Genomic DNA, 15,966 nt, shown 5'->3' with positions numbered 1-15,966 from the left:
CTACCAGGTAGTGCGTCTTCCTGTCACTCACTCAGGACCCAGTCGTGACTGCACACGGTGTCAACCAGCTGATCAGATATGTGAGAGACGCCCCGGACATGTCAGAGGTACAGTGTTTGTAAGGAGGAATACATCGAGGAATCTAGAACGGTTGTCAAACACTCGTGAATGTAGTAATTGAGAGTGAATAAAGAAACATTGTCAAAGTATAACAGATCAAAGAACAGGTAAAGCATAAAAAAGTCAATTGCTTTAACACAAAGAGAGGCAGATAAAGTATAAGCATTCTAATTACACCAGCCACACAAAGCCTATAGCTAGTGGGACTCTGCTCTAATTGTTCAGGTCGCTTTGTTTGCGGGTTTCTGGCTTAATGAGCAAATTATCTTGATACTGAATTTTAGTTTAGTCTGAGCCAATGAAGTGTTTTCATTTTTCCCTATAGATAAAGAATTGAAGCAAGTGGCCAAATGTAATCAAGGACACCAATTCAGTTTTATTGTTTGCGAGCAGAAAATATACTTTCATTGAGATCCTCTGCAAGGGATGCCGTCCCTCAAAGGCCACGAGGAACTAGAAAGAGATAATTAGAGAGATATGTGAAATAATACAGGCAAAAAGATGATTGCATTCTCCCAGTTCTTACCTACACAGTATTATTCTTATCTGCTTAAATGTGCTGTCTCTACCAGTCCCACAGAGACAGCCAAAAACACATCAGTTGTATGGTTGTTTGGGCTGGCTTGCACCACAGAAATGGATTTATTCTTTTTCATTAAAGGGGTAAGGTCTTTGATATGGCGGATCAATTTTCTTCAGAAGTGTTTTTCTTTGATAAACAAGGGCCTTTTTCTCCCTGCGTGAGCACAGGCACAGGCTTGGACCTCACCCAGCACATGTTGGAACGAGAGCAGTCAAAAAAGATTATGGAAAAAATAAAGCGAGAGAGAGAGAGAGAGTCCTGGAGAGGAACAAATGAAGATAGAGGAAGCAGCAATGAAGAGCAGAGAATAAATATTTATGTCCTGTAATGTTTCTGCATGACAGATTCTATATTATATTCGAATGTGGTGCTACACCTCAACCATGAGAAATGTGTTGGCAATGAGTTGCACACCGTACCAATAAAGCACATTGGGGGATTTGGAGAAAAAAGACGAATGGTAAACAGGGGGGTTAGCGCAGGGAAGAAGGGAGGAAGCAGTGAAAGATGAGAGAGGGAGGAACAGAAGGAACAAGAAAGAAAGAAAAGACAAACTGCTATGAAAGGAGGAGTAGTGGGAGGAGATACACACACACACACACAGCACAGGCAGACAGAAATTGACATCACAGGTACGGCAAATGGGACAGCGTACATCAAGCAGATCGAGATAGTGTACACAGGGAGAAATGGCAAAAGAATGAAAGAGAGAGATTTGTGGCCTGAGGAGTGAAGGGCATGAAATGAATAGAGCCAGGGGGCCCAGTGGAGTGTGTCGTGGGGATATGTGCGACTGGGTCAGGGAGAGGGGTGGGTGGGCTGTGGGAGCTGGGACGGTTGCAGCCAGGGTCTATAGAACCAGCTGAAGGAAAAGGAGAAGAGACGGACAAGGCCCATTAACCCAGCAAGAGTAGCTAACCACGAGCGCCCAGGGAGGGGCTGCAGTTTGGATCTGCACTGATGGGCGAGAGAACGTTTTAAGTGGTAATCTGCAAAATCCCCTGTTTTTCAGATTCATGTGGTCCTAGCTGTGCTGGTTTGCAGTGCACTTAGAGCGACGTTGTCTCTCACAGAATTACCTTTTCATACAACTAAGTTGCTCTCTCGATGACGTTTCGAGGAAAAAGTGATTCTTCCCGATGACGGTCGCCTATTTCCACCACTGCCATAAAAAAAAACTGATCCTGTAAGTCATTATAATGAGAACCTTTCTCAACATGATGAGTACCTTTACCATGACTTACCATCTCATAATTATGACTTATCATCTCATACCTATGACTTACCATCTCATAATTATGACTTATCATCTCATACCTATAACTTAGTATCTCATCATTATGAGATACTAAGTCATTATTTTGAGAAAGTTTCTTATTATATGACTTACACGATCTTTATATTTTCATCACAGTTGTGGAAATGGGCTTCCATACGTTTTGGATCAGTATGAAACAGATGTTTCAGAAATTGAAAATAAAACAGCACAAAACATGTTACAAAACTACTTGGTTAGGTTTAGTAAAAACATCATGATGGGGCTTAAAATGATTGCGAAACTGAAAGAAAACTAAAAATGCAACAAAACTCTGACTTATGTTTTTTTCAACAAACGTACATGGTTCACACGGGACACAAACAGCAGTTTGGGTAAAAGCCCTGTGCCCCGTGTGTCTGGGAACGTCAGTTTTAGTACACAGGGGCTGCAAATTAAAAGACCCGATCTGTTTCTTTTTTACCATCTAATTAAAACCACCTTTTCAATGATCTGGAAACAACAGTGAAGTCATTGACAGTTAACACAGGTCAGTGGAAATGAAGCGTACCTGGACTGCAGCCTAGGAAGTGCAACGCCGCTATTTTCTGGAGCGCTGCCAAGATGTAGACGCGGTAAAAAATAAACTTGACATAAACATTCGGGTTTAGTCGACTGTAGGGGAGTGTGGGGGATCATACCCCAGATAATGTTTTGATAAAAAAAAAAGATACATATGATGATAATAATAGACCTTTAACTGCATCACAAAACATTGCACACAGTTGGGGTTTTTTGTAGTAAAGATTTGTGATTAAAAGCACAATCCAATCTTGTGTTTTCAATTTTGCTGATGTGTCCTTTTTCTTAAGATCATGGATTGCTCCTGTAAATCAGTGTGGATAGTGCTGATGTCTTAACTTTTAGTCAAGTCTGAGTTTCTGCATGAGCTCCTCGTCTATTTGTTTGTTCTTCTATTTATTCTAAATAGCTGCATCAGACCAGGAAAAGACCTCACCCAGCACCAGCTGCTACGACAAAGAATGGAAAAAATGGCCTTGTGTGAGCTGGTTACAAGTTGAATCATTGCTGTGTAAAATAAACTGTTGAAATCTATTTAGATAAAACAGATTATTGTTTTAAGACCTGGATTAATTGATTCCTAGAATTTACTGTTTCGAACACAGACAACAAAGGAACAGGAAGTCGCGCAGAACCAACAGCAGCACATGTTCCAAACTGAGACATAATTGTGATGAAGAAGGCCTAATGACAAAAACTAAAATATATAACAAAGACCGATCGAAAGAGGGGAAAAGTCCACACACGTGGGACTAATTTCACAATTTTCATCAAGTGATTTGTAATAATTGCTGTGCTCGATGGCGGTTTTAATCCACAGGGAATCTGACGCGTCTACTGTTGTAATCTTCCCCGTGTGGAGGCAGCTAATAGTGGCATCAATTGAAGGAGGTAAAAAGCTTTTCAGCAGAAACTTCACATTTTGCGAGCACGAGGTATTAAAGTCCAAAAGGGTCTGTTAAGCAATACTTTACACATTAAATCAAAAGACTCCCTGTAACTCTGATCCCACAGGTAGCCATTTACATCTGCACCACGGGGCAGCTTCAGCCCCTTTCAGCTCACTGTTCTGGTCCACATTGTTGAGTCACTCCGGCTCTCAACCTACCCCCATGCGCATAGAACTGTGGGCAGCCGCGCTCAGCTCTCATCCACACACAAACTGATTAGGCGTCCTGCCCAGCGTGAAATGGTGGAGAGCCAAAGTAACTGAGTGGCTGGTGAACACAGTCGAACAACCAGGAAGCCAGAGAGGGCCAGATGTTTTTCTCAGGAGTTGGCGCACGAAATTGGGGAGAGAGCGCCAGTGAATATTGGACTTCTCCAAACAGGTGGTGAGAAGGAGAGCTCGAACCGAATGCCCATGTTGCTCTGTTTCTTCTGGATGTGTGAGTAATGTTTGGCAATTGTTTGCTAACACATTAGCCCTGTGATGAATTAGGTTAGAAATGAAATCGGCTACTAAGGCTTGTTCCTGTGAGTTTGTTTTGGAGTCTATACTTTCTGCCGACCAGTGATGGAAAAATGTTCTGTGCAGCTTTAATTTCACAATGTTAAAATATTTAACAAATCGCAGAGACTGGAGGTAAATAGATGCATAACGGTCCACGAGCAAATCTCTCCTTCCTCCTCTAGCGTGTTCCTTCGTCTATAATGCAGAGAAAATCTCACTTTGGTCCAAGCCTGGGACTATATGCACTTGAGTGTGCCCGTGCACCTTAATGCCAACAGAGCAGAGAGGAAGCACCGATGTGTGACAGAATAGCCTGACGGCTGGCGATACGCTAGCAGGCTGTATCAATGGAAGTGTCTTCCCTGCTTCCCCTAAATGCGCTCAGACAGAGACAAAGACGGAGGCTGCCGACTGAATCCCTGAAATGGACAGCCCTGGGACGCCGACTGAAAGTCAAACAGTTTAGTGCAAAGTACTTAGGGGCTGCATCTCTGTCTGCCTGGGCCATTAATGGAGAGTCGAGCAGGTGATTGCTGCACTGGTGCAGAGGCTGGCATATGCCAAGCTAGAGGGGTGAGACTGGCAGAGACCCCCTACCTTCAGTGTCATCTGTCACCATGTGTATGCTGGTGTGTGTGTGTGTGTGTGTGCAGGTGCTCAGCAGGGTAAGGAGAGAGAGGAGGATGGGAGGATGGGAGGATGAAGAGGGCAGAGTAGAGGGCAGAAAACCTGGCAGAGACTGAACAGAGAGACACAGCGCAGTATTGGCTTACAGTAGGTAGACTGGAATAATTGATAATCCAGAGCTGACACTCAGCATCCAAACAGGAGAGTGGAATGGGGAAAAAAAGGTTGTGTTTCAAGTGAAACTGTTCAGCTGTAAATACGTATTAAATTATTTAATCATGTCTGAAACAATAAACAGAAAAACAAATATAGAAAAGAGTCATTGCTATTGCCATTCAGGGATTGAAATTTCCTCTCTTCTGCCTACTGTGATCCGACCAAATGTGTATATAATATAACGAGTAACAAGTGAAGCGACAAAAGAGCCTGAAATTTCCCTCGGGAGTCGGTGGGGACTAAAATCAGAGCTAAAAAGAGAGTAAATGAGACTTATATTCACCAGGTGACCAAAAATGACCCCAAAGGCTGTTTGCTAACAAATTATTTAGATACACACGTGTTTTGTTCACGTCTTGTTTCCATTCATTCATTTTAAATTGGGTCAGGTTTTTCTAACAATGTATGTAGAGATGCATTCAATAGGGAAGTGAGACTGATAAACATACATCCTAATTATCAACATTTGTATTTGGATGAAGAAAGTTTGATGTCATTTGTCAATATTGTGCGATCTTTCACACAATCAGTGCATTCAATTTATTTATGAGATTGGTCATGATAAATAGTCTTTATGTTCATGAGAACGTATAGTTATCAGTCTTAAGAAACTTTCAGAAGCATGTGATCCCATATAGGCCACAGAGAGAGACCTCAATACAGTGAGAATATGTTTTAGTATTTCTTCAACCCACTCGGTAGCAACATCTTTCTCTTGAGATGTTCAATAGGTTCCAAGTCTTACAAAAGTCATTGTCACTATGTATGCATTACTTTGTCATCAGTGAAATCTTCCCCGTCAGGTGGGGAAATAAAGCTGGCTGATAAAAAGAAAAAAAAACTGCATGCGTCACAGCAGAACCTCAAGAAACCAAACAAACTTGAACACAGAGGAACTAGGCTTTATCATTTCATTTGTCCTTTCCTTCTTTTTCTTCTTTGACAGGCTGCAAAGCTGGGTCCTTACATGACACACGTTCTTTTTCAGCCCATAACACCTTATAACCTCTTGAGTTCCAATTTCTTATCCAGCAGCTGAGTGAATAGTAGTTATGGGACTTGCAACCTACAATACTCCCTTTCTTCCTTTTGTAATCAAGGGAAAAAAGGACACGGCTCAGCAATAAGGTAGAAAAACTAATCCCGGCTCAATGCGAGTCCGACATGCATAGAAAGATACAGTTATTTTGCCATCGGTATTGTGGATGTATCCATGCATTTGCTTTTATTGGTGGAACCAAGAACAGAAAGGTTTTGCATCTCCACTATAATAAATAATACACAAATTATAATTTAATATACCGACACCATTTTCACACAATTCCGAATTAACCTCGGATGCATCAAAACAGAAAGTGACCATCATTTAAAAAAAAAAAGTGTCAGTCCAATAAGTCTTTTTAACCACATCGGTGACTCTTCAGGGAGTTTGGTCCATCAAATATGCTACCTGATACATCTCCCAGGTCTTTACAAAACCTCTCTTCACCTCCATCACTGCGCCCCGAGACATTTTGTTCCGACTACAGAGTCTTCAGCCCCTCGTGTCTGTCTGCCCATTTTTCTTTTTTCATTTAACTTCTTTGCCTCTCTTCTGCCTCAGGGCATAGGATGTCATGGAGCAGAGTAGGGAATGCTGACAGGGTGTGACATTTAGGTGAGAATGTACAACGGCTTTGCAGGTCACTTTTATTCATTTATCAAGATGAGATCATGCCGAAATATTCCGCAGAGGTGTTAATATATGTCACCTGCTTTGTCACTTTTTGAGCTTTGGTGGGATCTCCCGAGTTTAAAGATATATCGGTCTGCCAATAGCCAAATGAGCTGATCGCTTATTCCAAAACGACTGGCTTTGCTTCACACCTTCCCCAGAGCTCTCTCTCTGAATGTTGCTGCTTTCAGATATATAACAATATTAAACTCCTTAGGCTTGGGACGTGTCTGAAAGCCAAACTAAAATATTTTTTTGTAATACAATTACATAACAAATATTGTTAAGAAATTAGTATATTCTATACTTTTTTTCTATATTTTAAAGAATTTTACGTTTAGTTAATTTTTGTACCGTGACAGTACAAAACCTCTTAATTGGAAACCGTTTTATCAAATCTGAACTTCTTTGCTGACGGTGACATGAGATATTACTGCTGAAATGCTTTTTCTTCGTCCTTTTTGGCCGCTCCGAGCACCGGTAGCCTACTGTAACAGCAACAATATGATACGCGTGCATCAAAATTGAAGCGGTGGCTATAGCGAGACTGGGTTTTCTCAAACAACGGCTCCTCTGACGGCAGTGTTTCATGATTCTGCTGTCGCGCTGTGCTGCTCTGTCTTGTCTGTCCATGCACTTATTAGATATACATTTCTGTTACCTAAGTGAGAAGATGGACTTGTGGCGTGGGAGCGTGTTAAAAGTGCAACTGCGGGAGAATTGGCAGCCCTGCTATCGAGTGAGTCAGTTGCGAGGGGGCAAATGTTAACCGCTCAACCGCTATCATGGGAAGCTCACACTTACTGAGGCCGGAGGCTGAGAAAATGGTCTCACAATTATATGTCCAAACAACGGTTTGACCCTCTTGCTGCAAAATGGAAAATTCTGCAAAACACCTGCAGTATTATCACAGTTCCTCAGCTTAAAAAGTGTTAATGAAATGTAAATTAAATCAAGTTTGGATTCAGCTAGTTTAGGTCAGTGATTGCGGTCCGTATTCAGAAATATTTACAAAAAGTCACATTTATTTTGTATTGTATGTTAAAACTGATTTAACACATAATTCATAGCCAAAAAATAAATAAAAAAATCAACACTTGATGACTCCCCACCAGCCATATCTCATCGTACCAAGGATGAATGAAAAGAATACAGCATTACCGGTGAACTTTGCATAGCAGAGAAATGCATCCCACTTGGATGGAAGACCAGCAGTGCATCTTAAAGCTAAGCTTTTGGAAGCAGCCACCCAGACGTGGTGCCTGAAGCTAGAATTATACCGCTCCACACTCAGAGTCAATTTTAACTGTGGGGAATGGGCACTTTTGGCCTCCTTAAGCAGGCTCAGCATCAGACACCAGCTGCAGTCTTGGGTTACAGGTGCATTTTGTCCATTCAGGGCATTAGTTAGCAGCTCTGACCATCTTCCAGAAGCCTGGGAGAGACAGGAATGAAGCAAAGGGATGTCAAGAGTTATCTGATGAACTGTTAGTAGTGGAGGATAGATACCAAGAGATTAGTAGGAATTTCATTTGTCATACAGCACACTTTGATAAGTCCTTAGGAGCTGAGAAATACAAGATGTTTTAAAGATAATCATGTTAATGCACAACAAAGTGCAGTTGTAGCCCATTGCTACACGAGAAAAAACAACAAATCTTTTTAATCTTGCGTCAGGAGGAATGCAAACAGCAGCAACAAGACAATTCTCTGGGCAATATGGCCGACATCTTAACAGAAAACACTGTCCATCAACCTGGACTATGTTTGAGCACCGAGCATCATTGATGTAAACAGGGTTCGCCTCCTCTCGCCACACCGGAGTTCTGCACCCTCTCCTGCGATCCACCGGTCAAGTGCAGCTTGATCAGGGATGCCACGATGGAGCCAGGTCTCAGTAAAGATGTTGGCACAACATCACCGACCTCCCGATACTGGGTTAGCTTGAGTTTTCCTGCAACCGGGCATTAGCCAGGAGCAGATTGGGTGGTGGAACAGCCTGAGGTTCTAGCTCAGTTATAGCTTCCATCTCGGCCTTCGCCGACAGTTCACTTCAGTATATCTCGGAGGTAGTCAACTGTAAACCTTTTAGTCTTGGAATTTATGTCACACTGCAATCAGCAGAGCATTGTGATAAACTCAACACCTTCAAAGTAACATATCTAGATGCAGAGAAACCTTGGCAGTTTTTTTCCTTGCCTGCTTTCAATGAGAGGAGCTTTTCACAGTGAGCGTTAAGCCCTTGGGACTGAACATGAGGGCCATCATTCACTGACACCTTCTGCCAAAGCCACTTTTCACCATCCTCTTTTGGTTACAGAGTCAAATTCTAAGCAGTGTTTTAAGAGTGTCAAAGCCCCGTGTCCTGTTGCGTCAAAGACAAAAGGCCCAGAGAAGTCCTGGAGAAGTCTGATTCTCCGCTATTATTCAGTCACTTGAAAGACCGCGCTGGAGAGCGTTTCTGCTGTGGCAGGGGTTTTCTGAAAGCACTGGGTGTTTAAAAAAGGACACAGAATAAGATCAGTGAACACTCTCTTCTTTCCCAGAGAGGAGTTTTCCAAAGGTCACAGTGCCCATTCTCACACCAGTTTACATTGATCAGCATTCTGCACAGTTGCTTATGCACCAGGAGTTTTGCCCAGAAACCCTGCCATAAATCAACCACGGACTGAATCCAACATCAAGTAAAAGCTTAAAGCCCTTTTTCATACGAATGCAGTAGCAACAATAAGCTGCAGCAGGAGTAGTACTTTTTTTTTCTTTTTGACATATATCTCTCTGTGCTGTTAGACATCGTTTGGTTTTCCCTCCCTGAGTTTAGTTTGCATTTGATGTAGATCAAAGCGCAGCACATTTCACAAAGAATCAGGCTGTGAATCCCAGCGGTCACTTGAAAGCACTGACAAAATATATAAAGAAGGATAAATTCTACTTGACATGTATTCAGTCAGCCTGTGTTTCAACGGTATGGAGCTATTTGTCTAATTAACATATCAATGTTTACTAGTTTAGTTGGGGTAAAGGGAATAATTACTGTAATGACTCGGTCAGGTTTCACCTTCTGTTTTGCTTGGGGAGGCACATGTGGCCCTTTTCCCTCCGTGCACCTTCAGTTGTTTTCCTAGGATACTGGATATTTGACTTTCATGTGCACCACAGTCAGCTGAATATATACATAGCACACACATAAACCCATGAATATAAAAATTGTGCAAAACAGTTGGGGAAAGAGCAACAACAAAGTTAGATTTTCATTGTAGGCTGTATGCAAAAAAACAAAAACAGTAGAGAGAGTCAAAGGATAAGTATGGCAATACTCTTCTTATTATCATATTCTTCTTGTTATTATTATACTTTTCTTATCGTCAACAAATCCCATAAAAAAATAAAAACTAACCTAGCACTGCCTGTGTAGCCAAAGCCTAATACAACTATTTACCCTGTAGCATAGAGCTCCATCAAAAACCAAAGAGCCACACTGTTGTACAGGGTGATATGTTATTTTATTACAATGACCATACACTTTCATTTTTGATTCTATCTTCTTAACACAGTGCATATACATACTGGTGAAATGAATGTCTATTTATTTGCAGCTGAAGATGAAGTCCCAAACACATACACTTCTTCCATTGAGGCAACGTTCGCTAACGAAGCTACGAGTCTACAGTCATGCTAGAGGCTCCGTTAGGCTGTAATCAGGCACCATGCTGTTTAGATCTAAATGCTAACGTCAGCATGCTAACGTGCTCTCAGTGACAAGGTTACCTTGATCATCAATTTAGTGTGTTGGCATGCTATTATTAACAAAAGTATCGGACAAATACAATTTTTTACCAGATGATGCCGCTAGATCGCAGTCATTAAATTAACTTTATAGCAACATGAGTGGCAATCCATCCCATTGTTGTCAAGGCATTTCAATCCAGGCCACAAATATCAACCTCAAGGTGGCACTAAAGAAAAGTTTTTTTTTTTATTTTTAAGGGGGGGGAGGGACAAAAAAAAAAAAGAAGTTGGATTGTATAGAAGTCTATGAGAAAATTACCATACCTCTCCCTTGATTTATGACCTCAGTAAACGTTGCTAACATGAGTTTCAATCGCTAGTTTCAAGTCTTCTTCAATTCGGCATGATGTTCATTTAGTAATATATAAAGGGGAGTATGCTTTAAGGCAGGTTTACTGTGATTGACTACCAGAGCCGTAAACAGCTTCTCTACGTCACTCCCTCGCAGTCCAGATATGGGAACTTACGTTCACGGGTTGTAAAAAGTCAACAGTACTTGTTGCTTTTATTGGTTGGGTTGGTTTTGACATGAGGAGAGAAATTGGTTAGAGTTAGGGTAAGAATATCAGGGTAAGCCAATCAGAGGCAAGGGGACATAGGGTTGAGGGGACAAGGAAGTGAGAAAGTGGAAGTGAAGGACATACTAATGCATTGTTGTTTTTGGTCTTTCATAGTATTTGGAGACGATAAATAAAAAACTCCATTATCCTTATACAAATTGATTTTGTCAATGAAACCCATTGTTTCTGGAAAAGACGTCCTTTTTCTCTAAACAGGTGCTACGCTGACATGGTCCTGATGCCAAAATAGATCATCCTAAAAGGTGATGCACACTTGCAAATGTATGATAATGAGGTTCACACTGAGTTGCAAATCTGTTTGCTTCACAAATGTCAGAGAACTACGTTAGAGCAACAGCTGCTGACCTGTTATGACAACTCTATCAAACAAGACAAAGCACCCAGTCTGAGCATGCATTTCAGCTCCAAACTGTTTCATATCTTTTGAGTAACGACGTTACAGTTGCAACCTAAAACTTTCTGGTTAAATATGATCAATGTGGTATCCAGCAGAGAGCTTCTGATGGAGGTCAAAAGAGATGGAAGAAAAGGCTGGAGGGACCGAGCGAGAGAGAGATGATTTCAGCTGTGAGTGATTGAGATGCAGAGCAACAGGGACGGACAAGCTGTGAAGCCGGGTGATGCGTCATTGATTGGCACTCTGTAGAGCCAGAACAGATTCCACATCAGCACTGAGGAGTTTCGATTCAAAGTATATTGACAAGTGTCCCCTCGTGCTTGGGAAAGGAAGGATATTCTTAATTAACCTGCAAAACAAGGGGTATATGTTAAGAGGATTGAGCAAGGGCAGCGCAGAGGGGAATGAGCGGCATTGTGACACAAACTGTAGAGGAGATTGGCAGCGTCTACAATCAATAGATTCATTACGGCAGCGCGTATAATATTCACACAGCGATGTTGATGACAGTCCTTCTTTGATTAATGATTTTACCGGGAATCATTCCAAGTGCAACGCAAATGCGCCAGAACCGTGACATTAACAGCATAACACATCCGGTATACGACTGTTTAAATGAGTATTGATGGACCGTGGCAAACGGGTTAAGGGAGAGCCGGCGAAATGAATGGCAGCACCGTAAACAATCAAACAGTTAATTGTACATTCCATTCCACTTAGCAACTTGGTTGGCTGAAAATAATCAATTTTAAAAGCCATCAAGTTAAATCTCAGGAGCGCCGAATCTGTTTTGGGATAAATGTAATGCTTCTATCACCATCATGTTGAAACCCTTAATACTTCAACTGTGCACAAAAATGATTGAATTTCTGAAACTCCCTCTCTGCATCGTCCTTCACCTCTCAATTCCATCTCTTTATTTTCTTCACTTCTTTTCTCTTCTAGCATTACAAACACAGCAGAATTCTTCTGTGAAAATATAGTATGGCACAGATTGATTATGGGTCTCTACTAATGCATTGGAGACCGCGGATGTTGCTGAGCGGTTAAGGGGAAATGGATAAATCTACCAGTATATATGCTTGTCTGATTGCACTGCACAAACAGCTGACTGTAGCTTTTTTTTTTTTTCTGCTGCACTTTTGTGAAAATCTGAAATAAATGATGAAACATATATTTTTTGAAATCTTCAAACCGAGAGGTTTATCGGGAATAATGAATGTATATGTTTTTGTATCTCTGGCTGTCAATCCAGAAGCTGCTTATCAATTAGTCATTCATTGTTTTCATCAGACATCACACACGGCAGTGCCTCTCCAGGAGGAAAATATTTCCCAGCAACTACTTCAACAGCTTACTATCAAAGAGAAGAGAATGAAATCACAACTCATCCGTGTGCAAGGCCATTTAGTTTATTCTCTAACTCAGTTTGAGGGTTAAGTTGAGGAATCAATATCTGCATTCTCCCGTACGTATGGTTGTTTGTAATACAATGACGCAGCACTGAAGTTAATGGTAGAAAACAAGTGAGTGCATGTTTAGCGCGTCTTTGTAGTGTTGAAAGCCGTATTCATCATTCAGTGGATGTTTACAGATTGCAGTTTCAGGACTACAAGCATTTTTCAGAGGCAGACTTCATCTCTTTGGTTGGATTAAACGGAGACATTTTTACCAGCCTCGACAGCTTGTATTGTTTTCACCTTGTGAGCCTGTGTTTCTGTCATCATGGCAAAATGTGGTCCTGGAGACACCTACTGGAGCAGGAACTACCACGGGGGGGGGGGGGGGGGGGGGGGGATTGAGTGCCTATATTTCTGTCTGTATGTCTGTTTGTTGATAGATTCTTTTAATTACAAGCGTGCAACATACAGTCACTAAACCTTGATGATGGGTGTGGTCCGAGTAAAGGGGGCAAAGGGGCACATTTTACACCCCTGGCCCGATGTGTAGTCACAAAACTTGACAGGTGTGTAGTTGAGATCAATGTAAAGGCAGAGTTTAAAGATGGGTGTGGTCAAAACAAGAGTGCCTGCAACAGGGGGATAGGAAGTGGGGAAGGGGCCATACAGTTACCTTTTGAGGCCCATTATTGATTACAATTGTTCAGTCTCACTAGCTAAAATACTGTATATCTTATCTTAACATATTTATCAAATATCCGTGCAGGAACAGAGCACAGACTCTCGTTGCCACAAAAAACACAGCAGCAAACTGGACACAGCTTACGGCCCTGGATGAGAAATTCATCCAGGGCCGTAACAACGCATACAAGACCAATGTTGTCAGACGACTCGATGATGTTTTATTATTTTATCAGAACACAAAAAAAGTATCAATAATCTCCTATTCATAAATGAATATATTATTAAATAAACTAATATAAATGTCAGGATAATACAGTGCCAGGATATTTCTCAAAAAACGGATGCCCAGGATATAGTCATTATATTGTCACAGCTGTTTCTTTTTTATGAAATCTCTTTAAACCTCAGAGCATCACGACTTGCATGTGCAGTGGGATTTTGCCCACTCCTCCCCGGGGCCACGGCTCTTTGGCACTGCCCAGTCGACAAATGTGACTGTTCTGCTGCTGGAGCAGCTCTGTGTTTGTATAACTAAAATTACAATTTGTAGCAGATGCGGGCCTTCTGAACACATGTTAATGAAGCAGTGAGAGTTCCTGCCTTCTACAGACATATGTGGTTTACAGATGTAATTACACTGCAAATGGTAAAATACAAGGTATTCAAATGTTTGAGATAGATGTGTTGACAAGAAATAAGTTGGAGATAAAAAGAAATGCAGTGCATCAGTATACTTTAACACAACCATCCTGATTGATTGGTTATCTGTCTTCCCAGTACTGTGTATCAGTGGTGGTGATAATACACTGCTGGCTGCCAACATAATATCTTATGCATGGCACCAAGTCTGCAGCACAGAATGCTTAGCAATGCCAGACACATCCAATCAAGACATTGTTCCACAACTCTGCAGAGGTTACAAAGTAAGAGTGCAGAGCAAAGGAGCCCCATTTGTAATGAGCCAGAGTGGGATGCGGAGCGGGATAGATGCAGAACGAGATAGAGGAGGAGGAAAAAGAGCAAAAGATGGAGCTGGATAGAACTGGATGAGGCTGTGAGAGCAGATTGCGTCAACGATAAGAGGTGGCGAAATCAATTCTGGACGAAATGAGAGATTGATTTGGGAGTGAAACAAAGAAAAATAGTGACAGGGGCAGGTATGGGAGGGAGGAAGGAAAGAGTGAGATATCCCTTATAGGTGACTGGAAGCCATAAGTGGACGTGACAGAACGTCAAAATTGGAAATAAGCACAAAAAACACCTTCTCTGCTTACATTTAATGTGTCAATCAAGGAAGCTTTATTGTGTACCAATGTTTTTTATTTTCCATTTCAGTTTAGTTTCAGTTTGAAGACTAATTTGTATTTTGAGATCTGAAGCAAGGCCGTCATTTGTTAATTCCTCTCTCAATTTTCCTTTTCATTCATCTGTCCTTACTTACCAACTCACAGTAAGAAAATCGGTCCCCGGTGGTTGTTTGGATGAATGAGAAGGAGCATCATTCGCTCGCCTCTTCTTGGCAGAGCTGCTGAACCGCGTGGGCAGCTTCATGTATTTCCCTGCGTGTCCTTGTTTGATTTTTAATTTTCTTATCCGCAGGAACCTTGGCGATGCAATTAACGGAATCACTCTGAGGATCCCTCGTGGTTAAGTAGTTTATCGTACTGAAATTATAAATACATTTTTTTAATAATTGATGACGGTTGATTATAATAAATGCTGGTTTATTGATTGTTGTGAATTTTTAAAAAGGTTTCTATAAAACAGTTATTGATTTCAACATATATTCTTATTTTGGACACAAACGCACCACCCTACCTTTTGACCTCGGCTGGCAGTCACACTCAGACACTTGCTTTTGTGGATCAGCTAAATTCATTATTGCAAACGTTAGTACCGTCTGTCCGTTTGTCTGTCTGTCTGTCTCCCTGGCCCTTGCTCTCTCTCTCCCTCTCTCTCCTCCATTTACTCCCTTTTTACACCTCAGGCAAAAAGCGAGGTTGCTATCCTCATTAACCTCCCTGCCTCTCTCCAGCTCACCTCAGGCCAGCCCCACCTTAAGCTGCACTCATTACTGCTGAATCAAGCTGGGGAGACGGCAAGCGAAAGCTGGGAAGCAGAGAAAGTAAGACGGGGGATAGACGAACAGAAATGGGTGACAGAGATGGAAATAATACACCAAAAAAAAAAAAAAAAACAAGAGGGGAGAGACAACAACTGGGAACAAAAAGAAAAATCAAAGAAAGGTTGAGATAAGGAGTGATTCGCTTTTAGTCTGGTTAAATGAAAAAATAGACAAAGGAGACAGAGAGAGACGGACGACAGGGGCAGGGAATCCATTAGTGAACTCGGGAGTGGCTAAGATGATGTGTGAGCCAGTCATAAGCAGACACGCTCAGAGCTTAAAACTATGGCACTTGGCATGGTTAGCCATGATAGATATCTACCTTCAGATACCAGTTATTCATCAATGCCACATTTCTGTTGGCTGCAAGACTACCAATTGAGAGCCAGAGCAAAGTGTTGCATGGCCTCTCCTGCAAGGATTCTGACTAGACTGATCCC

Source organism: Pholis gunnellus (assembly GCF_910591455.1).
Source record: "Pholis gunnellus genome assembly, chromosome: 8".
Taxonomy (NCBI): Eukaryota; Metazoa; Chordata; class Actinopteri; order Perciformes; family Pholidae; genus Pholis; species Pholis gunnellus.
The sequence above is the reverse complement of the archived record's forward strand: the minus strand, read 5'-3'. Positions refer to the sequence as shown.